Below are 17,715 nucleotides of genomic sequence, written 5' to 3' on the forward strand. Positions count from 1 at the left end.
GATTATAGCAGACTCTTAGTTGATCTATAAGTGATAGCAACATCCCAAATTATGTGTAAGCTATGGCACCTCTGCATTGATATGTAAGTTATAGCAATCTCCTAAATGATATATAAATAACAGCAGCTTCCTAATTACTATATAATTCATTGTAGCCTCCTAACTGATATATAAATAGTAGCTACCAACTATATACAATTCAAATTATAGTAAACTCTTTTGTGATCTATAAGTCATAGCAACATCCTAAATTCTATGTAACCCATAGCAACCACTGCAATGATATGTAAGTTATAGCAACCTCCTAAATGATATATAAATAGCAGCAGCCACCTAGTTAATATATAATTCATAGCAGTCTCCTAACTGATATATAAATAGTACTGTAGCTACCAACTATATGAAATTCAAATTATAGCAAACTCTCAGGCGATCTATAAGTGATAGCAGCATCCTAAATTATATGTAACCCATAGCAGCCTCTGCAATGATATGTAAGTTATAGAAACCTCTTAAATGAAATATAAATAGCAGCAGCCTCCTAATTAATATATAATTCATTGCACCCTCCTAACTGATATATAAATAGTAGCTACCAACTATATGAAATTCAAATTATAGTAAACTCTTATGTGATCTATAAGTCATAGCAGCATCCTAAATTCTATGTAACTCATAGCAACCTCTGCAATGATATGTAATTTATCGTAACCTCCTAAATGATGTAAAAATAGCAGCAGCCTCCTAATTTATATATAATTCATTGCAGCCTACTAAATGATATATAGATAATATCTATCAACAATGGAAAATTCAAATTATAGCAAGGTCTTAGGTGATCTATAAGTGATAGCAACATCCTAAATTATATGTAACCCATAGCAGCCTCTGCAATGATATGTAAGTTATAGCAACCTCCTAATTGATATATGAATAGCAGCAGCCTCCTAATTAATATATAATTCATAGCAGCCTCTTAACTAATATATAAATAGTAGCTACCAACTATATGAAATTCAAATTGTAGTAAACTCTTATGTGATCTATAAGTCATAGCAACATCCTAAATTCTATGTAACTCATAGCAACCTCTGGGAATGATATGTAAGATATAGCAACCTCCTAAATGATATATAAATATCAGCAGCCTCCTAATTAATATATAATTCATAGCAGCCTCTTAACTGATATATAAATAGTACTGTAGCTACCAACTATATGAAATTCAAATTATAGCAGACTCTTAGTTGATCTATAAGTGATAGCAACATCCCAAATTATGTGTAACACATGGCACCTCTGCAATGATATGTGAGTTATAGCAACCTCTTAAATGATATATAAATAGCACCAGCTTTCTAAGTAATATATAATTCATTGCAGCCTCCTAACTGATATATAAATAGTAGCTACCAACTATATGAAATTCAAATTGTAGTAAACTCTTATGTGATCTATAAGTCATAGCAACATCCTAAATTCTATGTAACTCATAGCAACCTCTGCAATGATATGTAAGATATAGCAACCTCCTAAACGATATATAAATATCAGCAGCCTCCTAATTAATATATAATCCATAGCAGCCTCCTAACTGATATATAAATAATAGCTATCAACTATGGAAAATTCAAATTATAGCAAGGTCTTAGGTGATCTATAAGTGACAGCATCATCCTAAATCATATGTAACTCATACCAGCCTCTGCAATGATATGTAAGTTATAGCAACCTCCTAAATGATATATAAATAGCAGCAGCCTCCTAATTAATATATAATTCATAGCAGCCTACTAACTGATATATAAATAACTGCTATCAACTATGGAAAATTCAAATTATAGCAAGGTCTTAGGTGATCTATAAGTGATAGCAACATCCTAAATTCTATGTAACCCATAGCAACCTCTGCAATAATATGTAAGTTATAGCAACCTCCTAAATGATATATAAATAGCAGCAGCCTCCTAATTAATATATAATTCATAGCAGCCTACTAACTGATATATAAATAATTGCTATCAACTATGGAAAATTCAAATTATAGCAAGGTCTTAGGTGATCTATAAGTGATAGCAACATCCTAAATTATATGTAACTCATAGCAGCATCTGCAATGATATGTAAGTTCTAGCAACCTCCTAAACACTATATAAATATCAGCAGCCTCCTAATTAATATATAATTTATAGCAGCCTCCTAACTGATATATAAATAATAGCTATCAACTATGAAAATTCAAATTATAGCAAGGTCTTAGGTGATCTATAAGTGATAGCATCATCCTAAATTATATGTAACTTATAGCAGCCTCTGCAATGATATGTAAGTTATAGCAACCTCCTAAATGATATATAAATATCAGCAGCCTCCTAATTAATATGTAATTCATAGCAGTCTCCTAACTGATATAGAAATAATAGCTATCAACGATGGAAAATTCAAAATATAGCAAGGTCTTAGGTGAACTATAAGTGATAGCATCATCCTAAATTATATGAAACTCATAGCAGCCTCTGCAATGATATGTAAGTTATAGCAACCTCCTAAATGATATATAAATATCAGCAGCCTCCTAATTAATATATAATCCATTGCACCCTCCTAACTGATATATAAATAATAGCTATCAACTATGGAAAATTCAAATTATAGCAAGGTCTTAGGTGATCTATAAGTGATAGCATCATCCTAAATTAAACGTAACTTATAGCAGCCTCTGCAATGATATGTAAGTACTAGCAACCTCCTAAATGATATATAAATATCAGCAGCCTCCTAATTAATATGTAATTCATAGCAGTCTCCTAACTGATATAGAAATAATAGCTATCAACGATGGAAAATTCAAAATATAGCAAGGTCTTAGGTGATAGCATCATCCTAAATTATATGTAACTTATAGCAGCCTCTGCAATGATATGTAAGTTATAGCAACCTCCTAAATGATATATAAATATCAGCAGCCTCCTAATTAATATATAATCCATAGCAGCCTCCTAACTGATATATAAATAATAGCTATCAACTATGGAAAATTCAAAATATAGCAAGGTCTTAGGTGATAGCATCATCCTAAATTATATGTAACTTATAGCAGCCTCTGCAATGATATGTAAGTTATAGCAACCTCCTAAATGATATATAAATATCAGCAGCCTCCTAATTAATATATAATCCATAGCAGCCTCCTAACTGATATAAAAATAATAGCTATCAACTATGGAAAATTCAAATTATAGCAATGTCTTAGGTGATCTATAAGTGATAGCAACATCCTAAATTATATGTAACTCATAGCAGCCTCTGCAATGATATGTAAGTTATAGCAACCTCCTAAATGATATATAAATATCAGCTGCCTCCTAATTAATATATAATCCATAGCAGCCTCCTAACTGATATATAGATAATTGCTACCAACTATGTGAAATTCAAATTATATCAATTTCTCAAATGATGTATAAGTTATAGCAACATACTTTATTATATGTAAATCAGAGCAGCTTCTAAAAGAAACAAGTTATAGCAAACTCATAAATGATATAAGTTACGGCATCTTACTAAAGGGTATGTAAGCTATGCCATGCTATGTAATGTTTCCATTGTAACTATTACATAAGTTACAATGGTAACATTCTAATTTATGTGTAATTTGTAGCAATCTGCTAACTGGTAATCATTATTTTTGCTTACTCATTGAGGTATGAATTATTTTACCTTCAAATTGATATGTAATTTACAACAACCATCTAGACATTCTCCAAGTTTTGACAGTTTTTCTAGTATGCATATATACAAAGTATGATAAGGCGATGAATATATATTGTATGATACCATATTCTCCTAAAATTTCCATAAAAATATATAATAATTAGGAGGTGAATAAATATATATATATCTACAATGTAGATAAATTAGACCATATAGGAGGCTTACCCATATATATTTGCGTTAACTCCTAATCCCTTATATTCCGCAACCTCCTAACTGGTATATATTTATTCAACTCCTAACTCGGAAATATGGGTATATATATATATATATATATATATATATATATATATATATATATATGCATATACTTATATATACAGTATGTCATAATATACCAAATAATAGAGTCGTTTGAAATTGTAACACAAAAAGTCCCACCTGGACAATGTCCTGACTAGTTTTGTTACCTCCCATCTTCAGAGCACCATTGTCTCCATCCAATAGCTCCATAGCTGTACGCAAGACAAAACAATGGACAGTAGTATACAATGTCAAAACAAATAGTTTAATAAACTCTAAGAAGGACTGCGTGAGAAAGATACACCCAACAACAGAGTTATAACCTGATCAGTGTTGTTAACAGATCTTGAAATCTCTCCAGTGAACGCTTGAAAAACTTCATACGGGGACACTGAAAAGGGCTTACATAAGTGATGATCTGGTACCGTAGACACTCCTATAAGGTAAATTCCAGATAACGTACATGTAAGTAATTTATGTTAAGTTTTTGCTTTGTACTACGTAAAAAATTCATATAACGTAGTGTAAATTCGGGGCGAGTTCGCAAATTTGATTTGAATTGGAACCTATCTTCACGCGCTTGCAAAAGGAAAAATGCTATAACGCAAATGAAAAAGCATTATATATACGGTATTATATACAAAGCTTTCATGACATTTTACTTCACAGTAATAGATCATCAGATGTGTCGACAAAAAAGAGAATAGGTAGCTGCACAATTGTTAATAAACACTTAAAGGCGATTGATTGGTGCAGGTGTTACAATCTGAATGTCACGAGTTGGAGTATTGCCGAAAGTTATCTTTAATCCCACTTTGACTCCTGGGTACAGATAGACGACGAACAGGTAGTAATACTCTTTAATAGTGATTTTTTTTTGTTTTATTGTAGACATATAAAATAATTGTTATCATTTTTACTTTGTAGAATAAACTTAGCAGTCGAAAAAAATGAACAAGTTGTTGTAAATGAACGTCGAAGATGCACGCTCCCCATAGACTTTTTGTGAAATTACTGCAATCATAGTCTATAAAACCAGTGAAATTGATCAGGAAAAGGAGAAAAGTTGTCAATGCAAACTTAAGTTTAGTTTTTTTTCTTTTTGCATGACCAAAGGGGTGACTTTGGTAAAATTCTGGAACTAATTAGGCAATTTACATGTATTTTACTGTTTATATAATGCAAAATCCCTCTAGCAACATTGTTGCTGGAACGGATTATTTACGATGTAGGAGCGTTTACTGTATAACATTTGTAAAACTCTAAAACAAGAAATGGAAATGCAATGAGAGTTAGTCAAACAGTGATCAGTTCATTATGATATCTTATATGATGTATACCACAATAAAGAACAACAGTTAGTTGTGATAGCTTTCTAAACTAATACAGCAAGTCATGATAACACTCTAAACTAGTACAGCTACTCATGATAACACTCTAAACTAGTACAGCTAGTCATGATAACACTCTAAACTAGTACAGCTAGTCATGATAACACTCTAAACTAGTACAGCTAGTCATGATAACACTCTAAACTAGTACAGCTAGTCATGATAACACTCTAAACTAGTACAGCTAGTCATGATAACTCTCTGAACTAGTACAGCTAGTCATGATAACACTCTAAACTAGTACAGCTAATCATGATAACACTCTAAACTAGTACAGCTAGTCATGATAACACTCTAAACTAGTACAGCTAATCATGATAACACTCTGAACTCGTACAGCTAGTCAGGATAACACTCTAAACAAGTACAGCTAGTCAGGATAACACTCTAAACTAGTACAGCTAATCATGATTACACTCTAAACTCGTACAGCTAGTCAGGATAACATTTTAAACTAGTACAGCTAGTCATTCCATCTTTCCTAACTAGTGCAACTAGTGATGAAAGCACTTCTAACGGCTGGTCACCATTAGCTCTCTCTCTCCCTTTCTCCCTCTCCCTCTCTCTCTCTCCCTCTCTCTCTCTCCCTCTCTCTCTATCTTTCTCTATCTCTCTCTATCTCTCTCTATCTCTCTCTATCTCTCTCTATCTCTCTTCACATTACTATTTGGGTTTTTTCATGAATGATACAATACCGACTGCCAGTTTGCTGATTGGTGCTGCACACCAATTTGTTATCCAGTATATTTGTACCATATCAGTAGCAGTCTGTGTAGAGCTGTGCTGGTACCAAGGTACATATAAGTTCAGACAATTTAGCAATTTAATCTAGGTTACACAAAAACACTAATCACACAAGTTTTAACAGTAATCATGGAAGTTGTGTTGCCACGAAACAGAGAAACGAACAACTAGTTCTTAATAAACTGTGTTGTTTGATGTGCTCAACAGTAGGACAGATGTTAAATATATCAGCGAGTGTTCATCAATAGAAATTTCAGACCACTGGTGACAAAATCTAAATCTAAAGTGACCATTTGAGTTTAAATAAATATAAAAATATAAATTTAAAAAAATATATAAAATAAAAAATATAAATACTATATGTAGGTAGTTGCTGAACGTGATATAATTTTAATTTTATCTATTGAGTATTAAACATTAAACAACATTGATGAAAAAGAACGGATGAAAGCGCACTGCCCCTAAATACCTTATTTTTAAGTGTAGAAATTAACTCATAGGTTAACCTATCAGTCTATTGGTGTTTACAATTTATGTAAAAATAACAGCGAATTTAAAATTTCATCTCCCAAATCAAATTCAAAATTTCAAGAAGCAACTAAAGATAATAGGAAAATGAGTGGTAATCTAAACGTTACATGTATCGTTTATCTACATTATTTTAAGTAAAATATCCATCACTAGCAGTAAATATAATTAACATCGGTGTCATTAGGAATTTCTTTCACTCACACCTTGTCTTAACAAACTATATCCGAATGTTCTAGCTGAAGTTGGTTACCTCACGATTCAATGTGCTTTCAATTTAATCCCGAATCAATATGAAGCTAGTTGATTTTTGCCAGAACTGATCACCACTGTTTAAACTAGCTGCTACTAAATATACAGTGAAACTCGGATAACTCAAACTTCAAGGGACCGAGCAAAAGTGTTCGAATTATCAGAGTGTTCATGTTATCAGAGCACTGTCACAAGTCCATGTATTTACTTATTTATTAGTAGATACATGAACATATACAAACTATAATATAAATCAAAAGCACAAATGGCTTGTTTCAAATTAAATGCTTCTAATGTAAAGTTTAAAACGTTTTTTATCAAAAAGTATAGAGATTTTTCTATCACTTGAGATTGGTTTGTTGTTTGAGGTGATGTTATTGCCAGGACGTTTTTTAGATTGACATTGGCAAAACTTGATCGTTGCTGAAATGCTCAAAAGAAAAGACATCTTTTTCTTTTGAGCGTTTTACCCACGATCAGTTTTGCCGATTTTTCTTGAAGTTTATCCAAAGATTACCTTACTTTACCTGGCATTCGTTAAGAGCAACACTCCGAGGCAGTTCAATTAAAAGTTTTACGAAGTTTAATGGTACATTGTATATCACTAACGTTTTTTGAATGGATGCTTATTGAATGTACACACGTATTCTGTGTTTAGGTCAAACGATGAATAGTTTTTTTAGCTAAGACAACGTATACGTTTAATTACAATTTTTAAGACGTTCTAAACATTCAACATTCCGACGTTGATTCAACTCGGAATCCACGTCGGAAAACTATTCATCACGGGCTAGCCGGGTCACGCACTCAAGGATTTTCGCCACGCAAATACAAAACAAAAACAACATGCTGTTTTTGTTTTGTATGTGCGTGGCGAAAATCCTTGCGCCTGTGACCCGGCTAGCCCGTGCTATTCATCGTATAGTAGTACGTATAAATCAAATTTCACCAAACCTTTAGAACAGTCGTTGACAAAAATATTTTGCCGATGGAGGTAGTAACGACGCTTATGAATTACGAAAAGTTGAGGTTTACCTCTATGGCTTGAAATAAAGTGATTTTCTAAAGCGATAGCAACCGTTTCGGTAGCCGTTGGGCAAAAAACAGTTCGAATTAACAGTGTTGAGTTCGAGTTATATAGAGCCATTTATCATTGCGTGGGAACGGACCAAGCAAATCCAGTCGAGTTAACCATGTGTTCGCTATATCCGAGGGTGAGTTATCCATGTTTCACTGTATATGATACAAGTGACCATGCATCATTGCTTTATATCAGTACATATATGCGTTACGTCTGCCTGTAAAAATTGTGTTTTCAAGCCTAATATGAATCATTGGTTGCCAATTAAACGCTTTTTAGATGTTTTGGTGTCATTCTGAGTCGGTTCAGCGCTGCTTGTTATTGTATGTTTGACTAAAATGAGACTCACAAACTATTTCAGCAGCAATATCATTTGCTAAAACTCTAAAGGTAGATGATACATACAGACGCATTGCTATAAACTGTGATGTATGATTGCTTGTATCCTTTTTATTTGCTGTCCATAGTCATATTCAAACTGACCAATTTGGTCGGTTCCTTCACAAGATAACTTATTAATATTGTCATTTGAAGCTAGGTCTTGTGGCAAGGCGCTCCCATTGATTTTTGCTCTGGGCAAAAAAACTAATGACGAACCCATCTTGTGTTAACAGACATCACCTGTGACATATATCAAAATTGAACTAAGAAAACTTAGCGAGTAAGATTATGTACGACATACCATTTGCAACAGAATGAAAAGTTGATTACTAAAACAGGTGTGAAAAGGAAAAACAACTGGAAGAACATTCAATGTAAATACCCACAAAAATAGTAAATGTAAGAAAACTTAAAAAAAAAGAAACAACGGTGTTTAATAAGAGGCTATTCCTGCGTGACCAACAATATTTGCGCAAACAGTAAATGAATCTCTTAACAAAACCGCCGAGGCAAAAAATAGACCAAACGTCAGCCAAAATTGTAAAGCTGGTCATGGATACGGAAAACGTAATAGGTACATTTAAAATCTCAAACATTTGATGTGAACTGCTAGAACTGAACCCAGACACTCATCAAACTGGGCATACTCATAAAGACCAGAATCGATGAGTAACCAGATGCAGTTCAGCAACACAAAGTAGTAGACTAGTATGGTTCACTATAGATTAGCACAAAAGAGATAGTTATGACATTTTGTTCAGCTGGTGATGTAAGATTGTATCCTTTTTGTAGGAGGTTCAAGTACTAAATAGTTGTGAAATATGAGAGGCGTAAAAAGCGGTTGACGATAGGTCAGTATTGTAGACCAAAGAGCATCCCACAAAACAAAAGTTATCACCAGCAATACTGATATTACTATTTGTGAAGTGACCATATTTGAGATCATTTTTTATGAAATTGTCTTAGTTCAGCCATCAAGCATTAATCAACATGATTAAAAATCCAAGGGTATGCAAAAATAACATACTTCCATTCAGATACCAACCACTCCTTTCGAGGTTTTAGCATGCCAAGTTGTTTATGTGAAATAACCCTTTCGGTAATACAGTGAAAGTAGTTTGAAAGTAAGATAGAACTATAACACCAATAACTAATTGACTACATACTCTTTCTAACATTGTCCAATAGTACTAAACCTACATTAGATTCAAGGAGAGATGACACAACCAAACATTTGAACGAAAACTGAGTGAAGTCCCGGGAAAAACCTGAGCAAAACCTTGCATATGTTAAAAGTTAAACTTTGTTAAAATTAGCTGCGTTAGCCTGAGTATCAAATAAGCTAGACATTGTCCGTTTTAACCAGTGCTTCTAAAACCCATGCTCTCTATGGGTACAGTATCGTTAAGTAATATTACTAGCCACATTGATCTGGCACCACAAAATGATATCAAGCAAATGTTGAACATAATCATCTAATGCAGGCAGGAAGGAACATCAGCAATAATATCATCACGTTGTGGGTGAATCCTTATTCTTACCAACAACTGACGGTACAAACAGGTCATAGCACATTATGTTAGATAATGCAGCCAAGATTATGCATGAAATGAAAGAGAGTTGAAATGAAGAGAGTAAGGTAATGATTAGACTGGTATGATTATGCATAACTGAGCTGTGTACCATTTATATTAACAGACAAACCTGGCACAAAAATAAGACAAGACTGTTCGACATAATTAAGCAATGCAGGTAATTTCAACCACGGCCTCAAACATGTATATGTAAGAAAATATGAGTGGAATAAAATCAGTCAACTGCAGTACATAACATGATTAGAAATTATTCAGAAAATTTAGAAAACTAAAAGAACCTAGCATTAGTCTTTCATGAGTACTGTGATACCAAACTCACCTGAAATAAAACTTGACAAGTTTTCACATTTTGCTTTTGTTTTACATGGCATATTTTTTTCCATTTTTATGAAAAGAAACAAAGTTTGCAGATATATATGGACACCAAAATGAAGCAAACAGCAAAACCTTTATTTAAAGCAATCGAAAACTTAAATGCTATGGTAGGCTAACTTCGAATAAAACAACACATTTTCGATAAAGGCTGTTGCAATCAAACCCAAACCTCAACTATGGTGGCAGTCACGGAGTTAACAAGGTTTTTTGGTACTAGTGCTCATGACATCCAGCTCATCGAAACCCAGAAGGTCATGTGGTTTGATGGACACAACCTGGTAGGCAACTGCTTTCACTGGTGTAGTCTCCACCCTCAGACTTTGACGGGTGATCAATCGTTAGCAAATGACTGTTTGTGTTTTGCTCCTAAGAGACACATTGATAACATTGAACTTGCGCTTCAACTCTCATATAATTTCGAAATAAGAAGTCAGGCATCATCACCATTCCGATCGATGAAGTATAGGCATGTGTCGTATTTTCATTAACATTTTTTCGGCTCTATAATTAATCAAACCATTTGAGTACAATGGCAAATATAAACTTCATGACATGTGTATATACATATATATATATGTATATATATACACACATATATACATGTATATATATACATGTGTATATACACATGTATATATATATATACATGTGTATATACACATGTATATATATATACACATATATACATGTATATATATATACATGTGTATATACACATGTATATATATACACATGTATATATATATATATACATGTGTATATATATATACACATGTATATATACATATATATATATACATGTGTATATATATATACATGTGTATATACACATGTATATATATACATGTGTATATACACATGTATATATATACATGTGTATATACACATGTATACATATGTATACATGTGTATATACACATATATATATACACATGTATATATATATATATACATGTGTATATATATATATACATGTGTATATACACATGTATATATATATTTATATATACATGTATATATATATATATATATTCTAAATTTGGTAAGAAATTTATTAAAATTTGACTAAGCAAAAAATTACTAAAAGTTTCATATTACACAAAAAAGTGTGTAACACTCATCAGATAAAATGCTTAGTCATTTTACCTAAGCATTTTATCTGATGAGTGTTACACACCTTTTGTGTAATATGAAACTTTTAGTAATTTTTTGCTTAGTCAAATTTTAATAAATTTCTTACCAAATTTATAGCAAGCTCTACTTTAGTATCGAGCACTTTATGCTGACTTTTAGCCTATACTTTATTGTATATATATATGTATCTACAATCAACGAGCATGCAACATGCAATGATCAACTGTAGTATGAGACTGCTAGGTGGTCTGCTCCCTCGGATCATCGGCACTCCTCATATACTCTTTTGAGGCGACAAGCCCTGCCCCATAGTCACTGAAGCCAATTAGTGCCCCTATCGAGGTCCATACGAGGCCAAACCGATGCTTGTTAAATTCAACAATGTACTCTCACCTTCGGTGCTATAAGTCATCTGGAAGGGGTTTCCTACAGTTTTCTTATCAGTCTCTTCTCTCTCAAACCTGGGCCCAGCAATCTGCCACCTCAACATATTGAAACCATAATGAATTTCAATCTCATCCATGTACAACACACTAATTGTGCTCAATTTGCTGGGCCACTAATACTCAAATTTGAACTGCATTCACATCTTGCAATTATGTTGCACTTGCAAACAAGTCAACTGAGTTCTTGATACTGTGATGAGTTCCGACGAAAATGTGTTGTGCATGAATGTATACTGCAATGAAAAATTCTGATAATATATCGCGCTGCGAAATACCCACTATCAACACTCCCACTGCATCCAGCAATGCACACTGGGCAGTAGGCAATACTTTCCTTGCAACAATGCTGCTTACTGCACATTAGGAAATAGTTATACCCATGTATGATGCGTAATTCGTTCCAGTGCATCCTCAGGATACGGATTACACTAATATACAATTTTCGGCCTTATGAAGTGGAACATGATGATTTTTTACCTCGCCATACAAGTTTTATTTCGCCATTTGAATTCAAAAATTTTTTTCTCGAGTTCAAATTTGGCAGTAGGTATGCTTATTAAATGCTTCGAGATAACAAAGACGCCGAAATGCTGTTCGCCACAAAACATTTTAACCATGCCTAAAAGAGACCAGATGACCGATTTCTCTCAGTTCAGCATTTCTTGTGTGTAAAACGGTAATATTTCCCTTTGAAAACCTGTAGCAAATTCGGAGTTGCGATCCCTTCAAACAGAAAATCAGTCTTAGACAAGTTTCCTTTTATTTGCTAACAAAAATTCACTTCATTACCAAACCAGCATCGTTCAGGCTTTCTTGCTGAATTAGGTTGAAAAAGGTTTTAATGAGATTGGCTAAAATTAAAGTGAAAACGAAGCCAGAAACTAATAGGAGATAAATTATTAGTGATAAATATATAAAAAATAAATATAAAATAAATAGTTAAAAAACACACCAAAACTTAGCTTTAAAGGTGTGTTTAGTAAGCTAAACTTATTCATGATGAATTCAAAGTTTATGTTATACATATACGTCGGTCTTGAAGGTAAGAAATCTCTGCGGTACACACTGCACATAGCAATGCTACATTTTAATGCAGATTATAACCAATAAATACACTAAATATATTATAGTTACTGCAGGTAACTATATTTACTAAGGTTAACATACTATTTTGTTACTAATTGTTAATATGGACGGTACTTGTACAAAAGTTTGATGATTTTTGCCAAAGAATGTTTGCATTATATCATTAGTATAGTTTCTATACCCCTCCATATGAATTTTTTCACCATACGATGCCAACTATGGAACGAATTAAAATCGTATCCTGAGAGTGCTCTGTATACAGCATGGGTGTGACATGCTTACTACTGGTATTGCACTGCTAATGTAACTACGTGTACATGTATAACCAGGTAAAGATTTACACCAACAGCAGTGTATTTTACATCTGGTCATCAGTGAGTAACTGATAAATGCGCAGTTGTTTTTCAAAGTGGCTGCAGCTATGATATTACAAACAATTTGTGACCCCGGCAGTCAGAATGTACAATCGTGCGGTAATTGGATTGTTCACAATAGAGCGCAAACGTGTGCTATATGCTATTATATGACTCACCGTCACTATTTTAGTAAACAGTGGTTTATAGTGCATTCGACCCTGCTCTTTCACGTGGTCTTGTTTATTTTTGTGTCTGACCAATCATAAAGCCAGAATTGCCATTTAAATCTACCCATATCGGTGGTTGCTATGGAATTTGTTACAACCCAAGATCTTAAGTATAGACTCTAATTGCGGGTGGGCGCGTATATGTGGCCATTTTCTGTTTCAACGCCTCAAACTAAAACAAAATAAACCGTCGCACAAATTACGGCTAGTTGACGCTAATAATTTAGATGTAATTCAAAGTATTTCTACTTAGAATCTGAGTCAGCTGCCTCAGATTATAGCGAAAGCGATGATGAGGATTGTGATAATAGGGAAACCTCAAAAATACAGCTGCTTACGCAATATGTGGCTGCTAACGATAAGGAGAGTAACAGCGATCATCCTAATTAATTAAATTACAGAGAATAACGATCAGCCTATCACTGCTGATAACTTTCCCATTATAGCTGTTGACATCAAACTAATAAGTGGATGCAAATGTAAGGAAATCTGCACTAGTTTTATGTCATCTAAACAAATAAGCCTCGTTAGAACTGTGTATCAAGGATTACCGAAGGACACATTTGATATGGTTGTGTTGGGACAAACTGCCACTAATATAACAAGCAAACCCGTTGAATGGGCTACAATAAATCTCTGCAGTGTACTCTTGTGTTACAATGTGTGAGTGTTAAACTACATAAAAATAGCTCTAGATTGAATGGTCACTTGATGAGTTGGGTTGATATTTCCGCATCTTGATGCCTTCTGGGGTCACCTTTTGTTGACCTTACCATGACCTTCTGTATAGATGGACAATTTTGAATACACTTTCAACATTTTAATAAGTCGTTGGATTGTCATTATATGCAGTCATAGCAATATAGCTTGATGAGAAATGCCCAGTTTGAAGCATACCCTTTTAATGTAAATCTCAAGGAAGGTGAGCTTTTTGCCACATATATTGCTGACCTTCCCCTGACCTTTGGAAGGTCAACCGTCAATCAAATTTAAATAAAAATGTGACCATCATCTTTTTCAGGGTTTTAATGTGTAGAATGCCAAGTTTCATCAATATAGGTTGAGATTAAGTGGTCTGTTGCTATGACATTTTGATTTGTAAACAAATACCATGATTTACGTTTAATGAATCGGCAACCTTATCCTGCCTAAACTCAAAACAACAGTTTTAGTTCATTGTGAGACCTTCTCCATTAAACCATAACTGCCACGAACAACTTTTATCATATTTACTAGGTAAATCAGACATGCTGATTCCGATTTTGTAATCAAAATAAAGATTAGGCCACTAACTTTCAGAGTAATAAAGGATTTTTTATAGCGTTTTAATATCGGTCTCGAAAACAACACGATCGGCATAACAAGCTCCGCCCATAAATACTTGACGTAACCTAGCTTTTTAGGAACAGAAGTTACGTAGAGATGTTTAGACCGATTTAGAATAATAGAGACGGGTGTTTTAAAATCTATTAATATCTAAATCCAGCTTTAAAAATAATATCAGTCTTTTTCTGAAAGGTAGATAAGCTATTTAGCATTGCATATTTAAAAAGCGCGATAACAACGCTAGCTCGTGATAAAACCGCGCTTTTTGAGCTCATTTTTCTCGGCGTCCAGCCCATTTAAACGCCATGTAACAAGCTGCGAGCAATTTTAAATAGTTTATATCCCTTTCATAAAAAACTGAAATTATTTTACAGGCTGGATTTAGATAATAATGGGTTTTAAGACACCCATCTCTATTATTCTAAATCGGACTAAACTTTCCTAACTTCCGTTTCTGAAAAAGCTAGGTTTCGTCACATATTTATGGGCGGAGCTTGTAATACCGATTGTGTTGTTTTCGAAACGGATATTGAAACGCTTTAAAAAAGCCTAAATGACTTTGAAGGTTAGTGGACTAATCTTTATTTGGAGTACAAAATCGGAATCAGCGTGTCTGATTTACCTAGTAAATACAATAAAAGTTGTTCGTGACAGTAATGGTTTAAATCTTGCATAACCTGGGCATATATAATCCGATTTAAAAAATTTAAATTGCATTAAAATCCTCAGATATTGCTGATTTTGAGTATGTAAATAACTCAAAAATGTTTTTTTAGCACGATTGTACATTCTGACTGCCTGGGTCACATTTATCATCTCCAACTATTAGCATACGGATGGATCTTTCGAAAAAAAGCCGATGTTTTAAAAAAGTGGAGGTCCAAGCAAGCACTGATTTTTCACCAAGCAATTTCACATGACAGTTATTGGGTATCAAAGGGTTCATTCACCATGTCTTACTCCGGTGGGTTGTAGGTGCAAAATGCGTGGAAATGTGATTACAAGGCTTTTAAAAGCTAAAGAATGAACAGTTAATCGCAGTCATCATGAAAACGTTGTAGGTTGAAATCCCTTTATTTTGACGACGTATTCAACTTAACACTGGTATTGTTTTGACACATTATGTTATCACGTGAATTGAAAAGCTCAATATAAAATATCTTGTAGCACTAGTTTATGAAAAACATTTCAGGTTCTACCGGAAAGCCCTTATCAAATATAGATGCTCGCTACTTTACAGTTTTGTTTCAGTTTGGTCTAATCATCTAGTCGTTATCTAATCATGTTACCCATGTGACTTCTGCCAGAAGGCGTGAACAACTTCGGCAGCATTTTCCAACTATTACTGGTGACCAACAGGCTCCTCATGTTTATCAGAGGATGATATGCACTCCTTCGAGCTAAGGTTAAAACATTGAACTATTTTTAAGCTACGTTTTGATATATCAGTGCTCAAAGTGACAGAATTACAATGATGATGAAATAGACGTGTAAGGACAATAGACATGATTTTATTGAATACGTGAAGTATATTTGTGAAAATATTTCTACGAATTATGTTGCATGAAAGTGTAAACAAAAGCACATCGTGTTCAACTACATCCCATTTGAGCCGTTTTGAAGAGGGATTCCAACCTACGGCGTTTTCGTGATCGCTGCGATTAACTGCTTGTTTTTGAACTTTTAAAAGCTTGTAATCATATTTTCACATATTTTGCACCTACAACACAGCAGAGTAAGACACGGTGAATCTTTTGATACCAAATAACGGTAATATATGATGTTATGTGTAGTATTTAAGGAATTTACTCACTCGAACACCACACTAACAAAAGTGATTAGTAACTACCATGTCTCGCTTTACCCAGACTAAGCTTTTATGATTAATGTCTCAAGGCTGCCTTGTTTTGTTATGGTTGTCAAGAGTTGAGAGTTCAATTTATAGGACTTGACCCAGATCTTTAGTGCAAGTCTAACTATGCTAGTTCTCAGATGCTAATGTATCAATAGATATATTATTTATTATCACGAACCAAAACCTAATACATAAGCAGCAAAATTTTAAAATAAAGCAGAGTTAACATTAAGTAGAAAAAGCTAAGTAATAAAATAATATATATATCTTACGCCAACGGCCATGTCTGCCCTTAAGCTCAGTCTTGTACGTCTACAAGGCATCACTGTCAAAAAAGACTGAACTATTATAAATATGTTTTTATAGGCATTTGATTAGCCTGAGGGTGGATGTATTTAAGCATTAAGATAGTACCTTTAGGTTTCTGAGGTTAATCATTGAGGGAGCATTGTCTTTAAATATGTCATCAGAAAAACACTGTTCTAGTGGGGCGGATGTTGTAGTTGTGTAATATTGCTTCTGCTGGCGCTTTTGCATATCAGGGAAATTTACTGGATCGATGAAGTGATATATTCAGTTATTTTGTCAATGACCGGTGTCAGCTGGGAGGAGAATGTTTTTCAGCTTCCCTTGGTGGTTGATTCTTCTGTTTAAATTTCTTAATTAGCTTGTTGCTGCTTTTTAATGATTGGACTTTGGATGCCTTCGGAGGGGGGGTCTTGTTGCTGGTGAGGCTTGCTATCTGTACGCCCCGTTGCGTGTATAGCATGTAGGCCTACAACTTCTTGGGCTCACTCCATTCTTTTTTGGTGTCTCCATATCTCCCAGCAACGGCATTATGTATGTATGTCCAGTAATCTGCCCCATCCCCTGTCGGTATTGAGTTTTAGTGGAATGTCAATATAACCAATGATATACAGC

This window comes from Watersipora subatra, chromosome 2, assembly GCF_963576615.1.
Source record: "Watersipora subatra chromosome 2, tzWatSuba1.1, whole genome shotgun sequence".
Taxonomy (NCBI): Eukaryota; Metazoa; Bryozoa; class Gymnolaemata; order Cheilostomatida; family Watersiporidae; genus Watersipora; species Watersipora subatra.